This window comes from Diadema antillarum, unplaced genomic scaffold (assembly GCF_040938485.1).
Source record: "Diadema antillarum isolate AM-2024a unplaced genomic scaffold, OU_Dant_1.0 scf00000002, whole genome shotgun sequence".
Lineage (NCBI taxonomy): Eukaryota > Metazoa > Echinodermata > Echinoidea > Diadematoida > Diadematidae > Diadema > Diadema antillarum.
The window spans coordinates 728,569-744,741 of NW_027270891.1; the positions used below are offsets into that span (position 1 = coordinate 728,569).

Below are 16,173 nucleotides of genomic sequence, written 5' to 3' on the forward strand. Positions count from 1 at the left end.
TTGTTTGCTAGGGCTTCTGATGGCGGAGGCTTGCCCAAGGCATGGGGGAATGAATTGTTCATGAATGATGTGAGTTCTCAAACAGGGGCATGTGTACTTCATGTTCCCTGGCATCCATGTCATGCCTTCCCTGCATACTTCTCTCTCTCTCTCCTCTCAACAGTGAAAAGTGCTTTCATGGAACATTCCATGAATTTAATGTACTTTTTTATACCTAATTTGGAAATATCTTTCATAAGTGTAAGAGTGCTTTGAATGGTATTCCAGAAGAATGATCTGCTTTCACTGCAGGTATTAAAGGTAAATATGACAGTGATATGTGGACCTAATTCTGTAAATTCAGTACCGGTATTTACCAAGTACAGTGTATCTTGGAATATTTGTATGCTGACAATTTTCCGTGGCAGTGATGATTGAATGAAGGGCAACTTAAAAAATTAGTACAAAAATATTCTGAAGTACCCTGCCTGTGGAAATAGTGTTTGATTGATTGAATAATGACACAATTCTTAGTCAATCATCAGCTTGTGGTTGCCAAAATTGACACAGAGGTACACGTGAAGTATTAGCTCCATCTATGATCTACCAGTGTAGTGCCAGTAGGTTTTGGCCCACTGCCTGTAGGTTGAAGGGAACTGGAGCCAATCTCGGTTCTAATCAAAAAGGATTTACTCTTTGTTTAGGACTGTTACCTTTGAGCTGTGTAATTTAGCCTCCTGTCAAGGCAGAAGCCTATTTATCGTCACCTGTTAGTATTAAATGTCGGAGACCCCCCTAAAACCAAGAACCTCCTCCTTGCTAATTCTCTCTAACATTATGAAACTCACTGGCAGCAAATTTTATAAGAATTAATATTTGCCTGAATTAATATCTGAGTTGTGTTTTGTTTTCCCCAGAACACCGGTAGTTTTTTCCTGCTAGAATAATTATTTCAAACGGGTAAATTTGTAGAAAATGTAGATCGGTATACAAGGCCCCTTACCCAAATGAAGCATTGAAAAAAATACACAGGATAATAGCCCTGCTTCATAATATTATGTAGTTTCATACAATCACTAACATTTTTAAATGAACAGGAATGAAAATTAAACCATTTTTGTCTTTTTATTGGAAACAACCCCTATCCCTTCCCACACATTTATAATAAAAAAAATGTATGAGATAGAGACAGTGGGGATTAAACAGACTGTAGTGTAGGATTGGGATGAGGCTATTCAAAGGCAGTCTTACTGCACTCTTCGATGTAATTCCAAAGCACAGGTGCAAGTCCCTGGTGTATATTGCAGTGCATTGAATGCTACGGGCCAATACACATTGATAGCCTTCTTACTACACTCCGACTAGGATTTGTCATGCCCGATAGCTTGCCTTCAAAGCCATGCATTGCTGTTCTCTACATTCCTAGCTCTCTGAGGAAATAAAAGAAGGGTATTTGGGTTCATTAATCTCCTGGGAAGAATGGGTTTAAAGTAGGTGTGGATTAACCAATTCCATCCAAGTCTCTCTAAACCTCTGTGATAGTGTGTAAAAGTTTCTGTGATGACGTGAACCATGATGTGTTTAGCAATACAGACAGTCTTCCTGCATGAAGCAATCTTAATTTTCTGCCTGGAATTTCTCAAGTCTTGATATAGATTTGTTGACAAGGTTTACTTCATTAGAAATTCTTGTCTCAATCTTTGCTGATCCTGAAATGCTTTATCTAGATTTGCATGTAGGTATGCTTGATGGGGCTTACTAGCAAAATATCAACAAAGTAGGCCTACATACAAACATGTTTGTGGGCACTTTTTTAACGAAAATATGGGTTTAATAACTGGTGTCTTTCTTGTGTCATCATTATAGTTATCCCTTCTATACAATAAATTATATCAAGTAGCTGGACTACAAATTGCATATTTAAACATTGTTGCAGTGTGATATCCAATATTGACACAATCAATGCACCCAAGATCTGAATGCAAAGCAAAGCAAGATGGGCAATGTTTTTAAGCTGTTATACTGTAGCTCTTGTACAGTACTTATGCATACTATAAAGGAAGAAAAAAAATCTCACTGTTGAGTGTTAACATTCTTCTTTAAAGAGCTGTAGTATATTTCTTACAGGAAATAATATTACAAAATTATTAAGTTTTGCCCTTTAGTTTTCTCGTACAAGAATATCATATAAAACACATACATACGTAGTGTAATCATATTTTAATATGAACTTAGAAAATGTGATCATTAGCCAAGATAATCAAGAAAGTAAAAAGCTTTGCAGTGTTCTGTTTAACAAGAGATGTTAAGTAGATAGATAGATAGATAGATGGATGGATGGTAAAATATGTCATCAAAAGACGTGTACTCTTCTGTAAATTTTATGAAAGTTTTAAATTTGATTTAAAAAGGTATTAATGTCAGAACTCTCAGAGTCAGAGATGATGCAATGTTTAGTCTTCTGGCAACAAATGGAATACTGAAAGCAATGAATCTTAAGATGGGTAAAGGGTCTTCTTGTATGGGTTTAAAGGGTGTGTACAGTTCTGGTGGAGGTGAAGATTTAGCTTTAAACGTTTTGCGAGATATTCAGAAACTACTCTATGAGATGTCAAAGAGCATGCGGTTCTAAGGGGTATCAAAAGTTTATTCGATGAAAATCGGTTTTGAAATGGCTGAGATATCCAAAAACAAGGTGAAACAAAGATATCCTAATAAAGTTGTGGCATGTCGCCTTTTATTATTAGCACTTTTTGGGATATCTCAGCCATTTGAAAACCAATTTTCATCAAATAAACATTGAATCCTTCTAAAATTACATGCTCTTTCATATTTCATAAGAGGCTTTTCATTATCTTACTTAGGAATGTTCATAACATGAATCCCTACCTCAACCAGTACTGTACAGTCCCTTTAAAGTGAATTCTTGTCGTTCAAAGAATTTCCTAGTGATCAATACAACATCTCTGCATGGACAGTTTCGTGGTTTCCATGAATAGGGTTTATCCACCCCCAAACCAGGACCCAATAACAGGTGCCATTAGCCATTGTCTGGGATGTAAATCCAGTCTAGGGAAAACTTGTAGAAGTGATCTCCACTGGTTCTGTGCTACCCTGTTGCAAGTGTAGGATGAAGGTAGGCCTCTCTGTATAGTGTCACCAATAGAAGTATAGCATCCAACGGAAGTGCTATAGATCATGGACCTATGGTGTATTTATAGACACACTACCACCTTGCTCATGTAATATCTGTTTACCTTTGGGAGCTGTGATTTAAAATTTTTTCAAGATATCACATTTAACGCTTATATGTAGGTCTGTTGTGTCACAAAACATCCTACCATATAGAATTTTCGCAACAAAGCCTAAATATAAGGAAATATAAGTATTTTTCTCAATAAACCATATAGGAGATGGTTTAGTCTGAAAACATTTTTATTATAACTGTTGTTCACATTTTGTATATTCAACAATATTACTTAACATGAATGACTGATGCAAATTTTTACAGTGGTTGTTTCTATAACTCACATTTCAGAACTATTTTCAAGCTCTAAATGCTGGGTTTTAGTTTCATCTGCAGATGGTAAATGATGCCTTTAAGGAGTGACCCCTGTTGGGGACAGTATTACCCTGTAGAACATCACTACATTCTGTAATATGGGGGCAGGGATGCAGTAAAATCAATGTGTGTTCAAAACAGAAGATTCAATATAAAGTTCATTATGTAGTAACTTAGCCTGATTAATGACAAGAGTGAAAATGATTAATTCCTTGTGTAGATATTACTTCATCACCACTTTATTTGTGAGGCCAATTCCACTTTTGAATATGTGTAGCTTATCAATTCAGTAATTCATAAAGCCACAGCATAATGCCTGTAATGAAAGAAATTTAGGGAGTTTGAAAAAAAAAGTTTTTGTGCAATGAGAAAGATATATAGATAGATTTATAGTATCTCCAGTGGCTGATGATTTATTTTGTAAATAGCAGTCAACAGTAAGAACTAGCAGTTTCTACAAAGTTATGTTGTAAAAAGGGCCATATATTTGTCTGCTTGTGAATGTCTGTTATGCTCAGTGAATAATTCATGTCATGGTGACTCACATCTTGTTGAAATGTCAGGTGAACAAACATTATATCTCTTCCAGGACAGCATCCTAAATATTGAGGGGGTGGTGCTGAGTGGAACATACAATGTACCTAAGTGTGAGAGATGGGCTGGGAGTGAGGAATGATTTATCTCAATTAAAACTGGTTGTAATTTTCTGGAGCCAGAGAATGTGTGTATACCAATGGAAGCCTCTTCAGTCCAGCTTTCTTCTGAGTGTTTCAGCAACACTTGCTCCCAAGTAAAAAGTGTCTCCTCCACCATATGGTACATTTTTACCTGCTTAGCAAATATTATTTCATCATTAGTGGAGCAACTGTTTGATATTTACAAGTTGTTTAGATGTGACAAATTAATATTGGTGCTATTTGAGAGCAATATGGGCTTCGTCATAATTTTGATGTTTCTTTCTTTAAAGAAAGAATACTGAAGAGACATTGTACAATATTAGAAGTTTGTTTTGAGAAGGGTGGTTATGTTTTGACATTGATGTATTTTTGGGTGGTCTTCATGAATTTAATGTGAAAATATTGAAGTTTCTATACACCTCAAGGTAGATGTCATGTCAATGACACAGTCTTGCATTGTGTATTATATAACCATGAACAGTTGATACCCATGTTGATTCAAGAAAATTTACATTATTCATTTTCATGTCTGAAAACAAGGGTACACTTTGTAACTCCTTGATGGTGATGATATCATGATAACATGAAGCCGTGTGATTTATCTATTACCGACAGTCAGATAGGCATATTAACTATCTCACCTTTTTGTTCAATTCATAAACATTTCCACTGATCTATCATCTTTTCAAGACTTTTGAAATTAATAAGCTTCTTCCTTATTTGCATGGTTTTCTGAAAAGGATGCAGTTTCTTCTTCTTCCATTTCGTTAGAAATTGTCAGATTTAATTGCATAATGACATCTAAACTCAACAGATACAAATGGCATTTTATTGCCATGAATCTGTAGCAAAATAAACCTCAAAGAGAGTAGTTTTTGTGACATCATAGTAAGGGATGAACAACAACAGCGACAAATATGAAACAGAGCAAAATTGTACAATTAAAGTTACAAGGGTTGAATGTCAGCATGAGGTTATGAATTTAAAGTGGTACATGTATCAAACATCTATCCTTTGCAACTAATTGACAAATTGCCTGACATCGACGTAAATCATGTTCATGAATTTGAACATCTATCGTATAGGGAATTTGAATAGCTGACTTTGATTGTCATATTGCAATGAATATGAAAATGCCTTTGTTATGTGCATAAGATAAACATATTTTCTGCATTACTGGCATATGTAAGATTTTTTTTTTTTTTATTTGAACTGCAAGACATGGAATGATATTAATGTGACCCTATGTTTTGAGAGTCATGAAAGGAAAGATGAATGGGAAATTACTGCTGGTTTGACAGCAAAGGAGAAACATACATCACAGTCGTATACACAAACAAGATTGTTGACAATCATTTGAACACTGCTAGTTGACTCGCTCTTATTCAAAAGGTTGAAATTTTCTTAATCCATTGTACATGGCAGCAGTTTACACATTTATTACCCTGACTGGTGTATAAACATGCAATACATAAAAAAGAAATCAAGTCCAGTCTGTTACAATGTATTTTAGCGAGCTACGCATGAAGAGACATCTGCTGTTACAAGGTCATCTGCTATTACAAGGAGTTATCTTGTCATCGTCTGTCCGTGGTGTCTTCGGGAGGAGCCGATTCCTAGTTAACATTTCTGAGATATTTATAGTTGATGAGATGGCGAGGGGTGCCTCTGGCTGGAAGTAATGTTGATCACCACTCCAGGTGATGTGCATTAAACAGACGCATCACTCAAGCAGCCGGGCTGAGGCCGGCGACCGGCCAGGGGTTTATTGAAATGCAAGGAAGACGTTTCTGGACTGGAGCAGGAGCTTTGAAGCTCCTTGACTGGAGACTGCATTTTGTGTCGTGAGTCTGGTTTCTCTATCGTTGTGAGACAGAGGAGTTCTGGTTTGTGATTTCGCCAAGTGACTAATCCTTCTCTAACACTCACTACCACTTTCGACTGTGTCAATCTGTAATTGACAAGGTCTTGTAAAATGAAAGGACAGTCTACTTGACACATACACAATTTGGTTCCTGTCTTTTTGATGTCTAGCAGACCAGAACAAAACAAGCTTTTCATTGATACTTCACTTCCTGTAGCTTATGTTTAAAAACCCTAGAGTCACACATGAGTTGAATGCAAATCCTGCATTCAGTGAAATTCAGCAACATTCTTTTTCTACAAATTTGTACAGTACAAAACTACCATATCAATATGCACTGTTTGCTGTGCAAATACTTCTTGAAATCCAATATATAGGCCTACACTCAATATGGTAGGGCCTAGATACATTTGAATGAACACTACCTTGAAGAAACCCTAAATTTACATTGTAAATGCCAAATATGCTTTTCATTTTCGTACATATTTAATTATGATAGATAGGGACTAAATACCAAGGATCATTGCGATGTTCCTGCGTTGATTGTGTCAGCAGCTTGGTTGGTGTAAATCTGTCAAAAGCAACACCATTGTGTATTGTTGCTAAATGCTTTGTGCTGACAAAACTCATGACATTGTAAAGGCAAGGATTTTAATTGATCCAAATGAGTACATACTACAGGCAATGATCTGCACCACAAGTGATAGTTCTGGTTGAACAGATCACATCCCCATTCTCTGGATTTTTGTGTTGTGATTAATTTCTTTCGCTTGTTTACCACGTACTTTTTATGGTTTCTGGCTAACCAAAGCTGTCTATGTAGACATGCTTGTTGAAGTTGAACATTCTTGCTTCATTGAAAAAGTGTGTATCTGTAGTAAGTCCATACTATTCTAAAGTTAAAATTTTTCTGGGAAAAAGCAGAGTCCATTATCTGTTGTATTACTCATGCTGACTGAAACTTTTTCCACCCTGCTCTCCACCAGTCAGTATTGTAAAGATATTCATACTGTAAAGCAACATTTTTGTGGCATGAAATTTCATGAATTGGAGCTAACGGCCATTTTTCCGGCGTGAAATTTTCGCCATCGGCATTCAATGCATACAGTGTAGACAAGAACTTTCACATGCCTTTTAATTTTGCAAATTTCGGCTCACATGAATTTCATGAAATTAAATGCATGCAAAAATTTCTTGTTTTACAGAAATTTACTATTTCTGTCTGCATTATTGTATTGTTTACGCATCTGGAGATCTATATTCGTGTTTGCTTTAACACACAATTTGAGATGCATCAGATGGCATGAAATGGCTCCCTTTTACATAAATGCATTTTGATAGGCAGTTGTACATAATGTGCAAATGTATTATACTGTATAAATGTAATTCCTGCCATGTTTAACTTTTCCTTCTCAATAGTTTAAAAATTATGTGCAATTATCAGTGTGACGAGATCAAGAGGAAATTTTTGACACCAACAGCAAATGTAACGGTCATAGGGTGCTATATAAATGACCAACTCTCGTATTGGCATAACCTCTCTATAAAATTGTATGTTTTTGTCGTTTAGTCTCAGATTTATTGAGAGATCGAACCCAAAGTTATTGACCAATAATTTACACCTTTTAGGCACTGAGTTGTACCTCACACCATATACCTCACTCCAACCTTAAAGGGATTGTATAGTTTTGGTTGAGACAGGACTTCTCTTTTCTGACATTTTTTTTTTTTTATTTGTGAGATAATGAAGCACTTCTTATGAAATATGAAAGAGCATGTAATTCTAAAAGGAATCCAATGTTTATTTGATGATAATTGGTTTTGGCAAAACAGCGAAAAGAAGTTTATTTTTTCCTTAATGTATTTTAGAAAATTGTTTGATTAATTGTATGAAATGTTAAAAAATGATATCATGAACCTCACTTCAGAATCACCAACTGCACTTCAAGAAAAAAAGATTCATATTTTTGTAATGTTCTCTCTCACATAGACTCATATTCACTCCCACATAGACCCATATTCTCTCTCACATAGAGCTATATTCTCTCTCACATAGAGCTATATTCTCTCTCACATAGAGCTATATTCTCTCTCACATAGAGCTATATTCTCTCTCACATAGAGCTATATTCTCTCTCACGTAGACCTATATTTCATGAAAACATTCCCTGTTTCAAGTCTCCCTTTAATTCATGCTCCAGAGTACCTGAATCAGCAGTGCATATCACATGTACTGATGGACTTGCAGCAGCCCTGTATAGATACTCTCCCTAGTCATGTGAGCTTTGTAAGCAGTTAACCCCCTCATTATCACTGACAGCTGCATGACACAAGATGTCAGTATCCATTTCAAAGAAGTGGATCTGAGAGAGTTAAGGGAGCTAGAAATGAGAAATGTCAGCACAATGCTAATGTTCCTACAGCCTACAGGCATCATGTCTGACTGGTGAATTTGCCACATTGCTGCCCACGTGGTGTGCTATGATGGCCCCGCCCAAGTTTTTTACCCCCCCCCCCCCTTCTCCTAATGAGTGGTTCATCTCTCTTCACTAGTATTCATCATGCCCTGTCTACGATATGTGAAGATGAATAGAAATGATGTTAGGGTTGGACAGGCAGATGAGATGTCTTACATCTCTCTCTTAGTCTAGACTTTGCAGCCAACCTTCTCTCCTTTCCAAGCATTCTCAGTTCAGTTCACTTCAGTTCTTTATTTGTTTTGATGTCCTGGAACCTCTTCATACATTATGTTGCCCTTGATCAGGGAGGTCCTCCCTGCCTTGATACAACGGAATGTGTCAGACATACAATAATAGAGTGTAACATTTGAGTGATCAAGTGGATAACATATGATTAGGACCTCTACAATATATGTAAAATGTGCATGAGGATTGGACAAGTGTATGTGAATGTATTGGCCAATGTCTGAAACTGTAGACTATAGTCAGTCATCGGTAGGCAGTGAACTTGTGTATATCCTGCCTATTACGGGGGATACTTAGGGAGAAGAGATGGGGTCTAAATGCCAGGAAATTATGCCAAGCCTGATTGCATCTCCCAATACTGAAAGTGAATGTCAGCAGGTCAATTTATCTCGCTGAAGGTTACAGTAATAACCTTCATTACATTCAATGCATCGTTTTGGTCTGATATTTACATACAGCCACCACTGCAGGGAAAACTTATTGATAAAGAAATGAATTATGCAGCTTGTTAAGGGTATATGTTGAGAAGAGTATTGAAATAAGTCACAAAATTCATTCAAAATTCTGAGTGATTTATATGAAAGCTGAGATCATTTGAGTGATATGATGTCAGTCTAAAAGGAACTCTCAAATTGCTACTGGTTCATGTTACTGCCTTGTCTTCTCGTAAATACTCCTCATAATGTTGGTAGATTATAGTGAAACTCTACCCCATGTTGATAAAATTGATTAAATACTGATTATAAGCAAACAAAACAGTTGAAGTGTCATGGAATTCATACGATGTTAATGCCTTATACGATATTCTGCCTTAAATATGTGTACATTACATCCAAATTATTCTTGTCAACAATTCATTAAATATGATTCCTTGACAAAGTTAACTTTATCAAATCATTACAGCAAAAGAATAATTTGTTATTCATAAAGAATACATTCTTGCTGACTGTAATAATAAAAAAGTATCATTGCTAAATGTGTAAAGCTACACTGCCCTCCCTTCTTTTATATGATTTTGACTGGTGTCAAGAGTTCTTGAAACTGAAGATTCTCATGACTGTTCCTTGTAGATTTGAGTTTGATTAAACTCTTTCTGGGAGGCGTTTCATCAACGAGTTCGTCGGAGTTTTCACCGACAAATTTGCTATCAGCCAATCAGACGCAAGGATTTCATTAGCTTTTAACAGTTGTCAGTGTGAATCCTTGCGTCTGATTGGCTGATAGCAAATTTGTCGGTGAAAACTCCGACGAACTCGTTGATGAAACGCCCCCCTGAACTGTATGATTTTACTCAAAAAGTCAACTTTAGAATGGAATGAGTGGCATGTGTGAAATCGTTAATTTGCATAGTGATCACAAAGACGACCTTTCCTGACAAAGACCTTTACCAAGAAAGTTTATGTGAATAACCAGGCATCACATTCAATGGAAAGAGAACTTTCAGAAGTGTTCTCTCAATGACAAAATACTTTCTATTTATAGTATTGAATTAGCAATACCAGGATATGGCTACTACACACATTTCCAGTGCATTATGCCATTAGTTCAGTTTTGCTTGTTTGTTTGTGTGTGTGTTGTTGTTGTATTTTGTATTCAAAGGAGATATAACTTCATAGGTTACAGTATTCCAGGGAAATTTTTTTTTTGTATGTCCGTGGTTGTTCATTGTGTGAAAACCAAAATATATTCCTGTACAGAGAGTGCAGTTTCCTTTATGCCACTTCAGCTTTGGCTTATTTGCGTGGGATTGAGATAAAAATCCACTTTAGAAATACCAGAAAGCGTTATTTTGTCAGCCGCTGCTGTGTTCAGCCTGCCACCCAGGGTGAAATCAAAGATGAGACTGACTAGAATAACATTTGAAGGAGACTTGGCCAGTTTGAAGCCCTACAGATGTTGACTGTCTTTATCAAAGTGTTCAGTATTTTGATGTGCCTTTTGAATCATGGAGGTACATGTACCTCCTTTGGTTTGAACTATTGTCACTTTTACTTTCATCTTTCAACTGTCTTCATCTTGTGGAGTAAAATTCACTTCCTCCCAGAATGCAGCACTAGAATAAAGACAACAGTTTGGTGACATGTTAAAGGAAACCAAAACCCACTGACAAATTTGGATTTAGTGAAAGCCGGAACTTCAGGAGAAAACATCAGTGAAAGTTTGAGGAAAATCGGACAATTGATGCAAAATCGGACAATCAATGCAAAAGTCAGTAATTCTTTTTTTTTTTTAGTTTTAGTGTTGGCACCGCTGAATGAGGAGACTACTAGAGGTTATGACCTCATATGTGGACAACAATATACTAAAGAAAATATAATGGGAATTCCACAAAAATTCATTTTTCATGAAAACTACACATTCCATCAACTTGATACTAGCAATTTAAATATTCCTCCTGCTTTTTGAAAGCAGTTAGTCAAGTGCTTTTTCATTATGCTAGAAAAAGTGAATTTTTGTGGAATTCCCTTTATATTTTCCATTTGAATCAGTTTGCTATCAAATATAAATAATGTACTTTCCCAACCCCAAATTATATCACTATTCAAAGACTTTGTATGCGGACCACGATCTTTTTATCATCATGATTATGCAAATTGTTTTGAGAGCAGAGTATTAATACTGTCACTATTGTGTGCATAGTGTCTGAAGTGAAAAAAAGCAACACCCCCCCCCCCCCCCCCCCGACAAAAAGATGTAGTGGAGCTCTGTGCTATACTTACCTTTTGAACTGTTGTGTTTACACGATGACTGAAATTCTGCAATGGGTTTTTTTCGCACATGCCGCCGGATAAATGGCTACCTCCATTGTCATGTACTTATTCAGTTATCAGCTTTTGTGGGGTGTGAATCAGATTGCTAGAATCAATTTTCAGATCGCCAATGGCAGGGAGCAGTGCCAGTTAGATGAGAAAAAAAGGTCTTCGCACTCTGGACCCTTCACCTGCAGGAAGCTGGGGAGAGTGGTGGCTATCTGGCTAACCCCTAATTACTCTTCCCTAGGGGTGCATATTATTAGGGGCTGCTCCACATCCAGGTTATTAGCGGAAAAGAATGGGTTTGGATACTTGTGAAATATAGCCATTTGAGGTTGGTAATAGAAAAAAGACCATCTGCATCTAGCGGGTTGGTGTATAATAAATGTGAGCTTGTTCAAAGTTAATTTAAGAGCATGTTGTGTTTTTTTCCCTTCTTTTGAGGTGGACTGCCCTTTTCCCCTCTCCCCTTCCCCCTTCTTATCACAAAGGAGTTAATTGTTGTGAGAGAAGGTTGGCCTGATGGAATCATTTGTCATCTCTTGCCCATCAGGGTACATTAAAAATTCCATGACTGGTGCATGCCTGCTAAAAAAAAAGAGAACTGCCTATCAGCAGTATGTGCACAGAAGTGTAAGCTCATCTGTTATGTTTGAATGTTCAGGTGAGATATTTCAAATGTGTGTGTGCTGCATATTAATCTGTTTAGGGGATTTCCGAATATATCAGATTCTTGCTAGCCTTCCCACACCATGGTATCCCCATGCTACTACGGTGATGCGGGGTTTGTCAGGAATTACTGTTTGAGAGACAGACTGTTCCCTCCCTTCCCCCTTAAAGGGATGGTACAGTATTGGTGGAGATGAGAATTGGGCTTTAAACTTTTTGTGAGATACCAAGAAAACACCTGTGATATAGTACAGAACATACCATTTTAAGAGGAATTCAAAGTTTATTTGATGAAAATTGGCTTTGGAATGACTGAAACATCCAAAAACAAAGTAAAACAAAGCGATCGTAATAAAGTGTGGGTCCCACACTTTACTAGAAACGCTCTTTTTTGGATATCTCAGCCATTTCAAAAACAATTTTCATCAAATAAACGTTGAATTCCTCATACAATTGCACGCTCTTTCATATTTCATAAGAGGTTTCTCATTATCTCACCAAAAAATGTTAGAAGCCTGAAATAAGGTCTCGACCAAAACTGTACGATCCCTTTAACCCTCATCCTCCTCTTCCCTTCCCTTCCCTTCCTTTTCCCTCCCCTTCCCCTCCCCGCATTTAGTAACCCCCAAACAAGTAGTGACTTTAGTCAGAGAAAAGGGAGCCATTCGTAAAGAGATGGACTGCAGTACTTCATACCTGCCAGCCATATTCCTTCGTGCCTAGTGCTGCTGTAAATCAAATCCGTGAGATCTGAGAAGTATGGCCGCTGCTCCTTGAGGTTAACCTACAGAGGCGTCATGCTGGGCCCTCCTCCTTTTTGGGGGCAGAGTGGAGGAGAAAGTGTAAACCATGGGAAAGTCCTCTTGTCGCCTCTCACCTCTCAGTTATGGAATTTTTAATGATATTGTTTGCATGCTCAGCGGCATACAAATTAAGTGTATACTTCGCGGATTTACAAGTACAAGAAAACATGTCTTACATACAATCCCCAGTGACGTCCGTCTGTATGCAGTGAAATCTGCTTTCTTTGGATGACATCCTATTTCCATTCTGTGTTTGTGGAAGGTTGAGACACAGTAATCCAAACATTCAGATGTAAATATTTGCAAGAATTCTGAGCAGTGTTTTGAACTTGTTTAATTGTTGAAATTGTGACAGGAGCAGTGGGTGCATTTGGGACTGGTTTGCAATGGCAATGAAGTATGCTCTCCCTGTGTTGAATGTTTGCAATGACTAACAATAATAATATGGGAAATTACAATGAAGAACTGAATGTCATTCATGTAATAACCTAATCTGAATAGACTTAGATTAGAAATAAGAATGCATTGACCGGATGATTCACTAAATTTTTAATAGCATACCCCTTTTTAATAGTCCAATTTACTGTTTGTTTTGTTGTTGAAAGTGATTTGCTGATGTCATTTTTTAAAATCTTTTTTAAAAATAAGTTTTGTTTGAGTTGTGTGACTTGGGGCAGTTTGGCTGTAGTTGGTAGTGCGTCTGCCTCCATATTCAAATTACCTGGGTTCGAGACCTGAGTCTATTAACTGAGCAATGTTTTGTGTAATCTACCTTCCCCTCTACTAAGAGGCAAAAACACTGTCTCTTGGACAGGACGTAAACTGGAGGTTCCTTGTTTGAGAGAGTCACATCTCACGCAAGTAAAAGATCTTACCTCATCCATTCATCGCAAAGGACAGCGTGCATTCAACCTGGTGAAGGGGTCCCGCCTCACATCCAACTTGACTCCATGGAAGAATGGCTAGTGAGTGCAGCTCAATACAGGCCATCCAGCCATCTTCTCAGATGGAAAAATGAAACAAACACACAAACAAACCTAAATAGAGTACTGTAAATGTTGGATGCTATTGGTGAATTTTAGAACACACAAAAATATTAACATTGATCCCATCATGAATGTGATACGTGTGTAGATCGATTTCTGTGTTCTTTACTGTGCTCTGCAAAGTATATGTTGTATTGCTTTTCTGCGTGTCATGTTGTACACGTTTACAAACACACACACACATACACACACACACACACACAAATTAAGTGAAATCTCAGCTTGAATATGATGAAGCATTGAAGTCATTACGATGTACAAGTAGGCTTAAAATGTACTCGTTGAATAAATAGCAGCAAGGATGGAGGAAAGCTCTCAGTTTTCTATGTACAAAGTTTGTGAATTTGAAGAAATGGGGCCGATTCCATTTCCAGCTGAATCATATCAAAATCCGTACTGTAACAGCAACTTTAACTTGTGCTGATTGATGCAGTGTTGCATGTAACTCGTTCAAATCCATCCGTGAAGTTGGATATTTAACAGAAATTTCACCATAAAATGTTTATCCTTTTTATTTGGGATTTTAAGATCTAGAGCTCCATTTTATGTAGAGGGAGATGTTAGTTACACTGTACATCATGGCTAGAGGTTGGTTCTTTTGGCTAGAACTGAGCATAGGTGTTATTATTTGACCATTTAAAGGGATAATCTTCTCGTAGTATAGCATGCTGTGTTAATCTATAGAAGGCATATTGTGAGAAAAGGGTGTAGCATCTTGAGGAAATTGTGGTTAACCTCACTAAAACCTCTTTTGTAATGTCAGGATTATTCACAGTGCTCTCATAAGAACCTAGCCCCCATAATGTTACTGTACTGGATTTCATTGGTATTGATGCATGCAGCTGGTATGTCAAGGCTGCATGTGTCATGCGCTGTGTGCTGTGTTATCTAAGGCTGCATTAATCCATCTAGAAAGATAGAACCATGTTTCCTCTGAACACACTTCAAAAGGAGAATGATATGAATATAAACATGGTGGGAAACATGTTTCTCGGGATGCAGTGTCATGCTAAAAATTATCATTGTGATTTGGGAGTTACGATACTACACAGCTGCTCTTGCCGTTTAATCTGGGAAGTAGAAGTCAACTGAGGTGCTTGATCAAACACATTTTGAAGGGACAATATTTTTAGGAGTTGTTGATTTTGTGAATATCAGTCAACTTGTGAAATACCTGCAAACGAAAACACCTGAAATGTGCCCACAAATATAACTGACATTGGTACAACATCATTGATGCAAAATGTGAATGATATGTGGAAGTTAGATTTTCAGTGAATTAGTCCATGAAGTAAATTTTTAATGACTATATTGTATGATGTATACTGGTGCATAAATTGTATATATATGGCCATAAAGAGGTAATGAACATGTGTACAACATTCTTTGGTTAATTCTTCTATTAAATTGTATTGGGATTGAAATGTGACATTATGACTTTGAATTGAATTATAAAGAGAAACACATTCCTAGTACAATCCCAGTTTTTAGCTATTCTTACTGTTGACTGCAGGAATCAAAACATGGCAGACAATACTATTACTGACTCTGCACTCAGAGAATGTGAGGCTTTGTTTGATTTTATCAATCTTTGAATGCTTATAACTTTACAGTAAGTAATCTGCAGTTATGATTGCTTTTATAGAGGCGCCATCATATTTAATACTCGTTTCCTTGATGCATGAAAACTATGCCCTTATTTGACTGATTTCAAATAAGTTTAGTACATTTGTGACTTTTTCTCATAAAGAATATAAAGATGATTGTCAGATTTGAGAGGTAATGATAATACTTGAAGTGTTACTGGAGGATTCAGCAGAGGGGAACATGAATTTGTGATATAATATCAGATTTATATGTTTAAAAAAGCATTTAAGCTCCTGATCAGGCACTATGGCTTTGTCAAGTATGATCTCATTTCAAAACCAAGTAAGATAAAGTCTATTATATCATCGAAAGCCATTTCATAAACTGAAGTTTAATATGAAGACAAGAGAAGAAAACAGAGTTAAGTGTTGACATGTGTTTGTATGACTAGATAATGTACTGCTAAGTACTGTTATGCTGTCAGAGAGTAACACTCAGTCAAGGTACAGCGTTTCTCTGCACTCTGTT

General features: G+C 36.8%; 1 protein-coding gene across 1 annotated transcript in view; it reads left to right on the forward strand.

Moving 5' to 3' along the window:
- LOC139731977 (uncharacterized) overlaps positions 1-16,173 on the forward strand; it is a 171,424-nt gene that overhangs the window by 16,427 nt on the left and 138,824 nt on the right. The gene's annotated exons all lie outside the window — the stretch shown is intronic.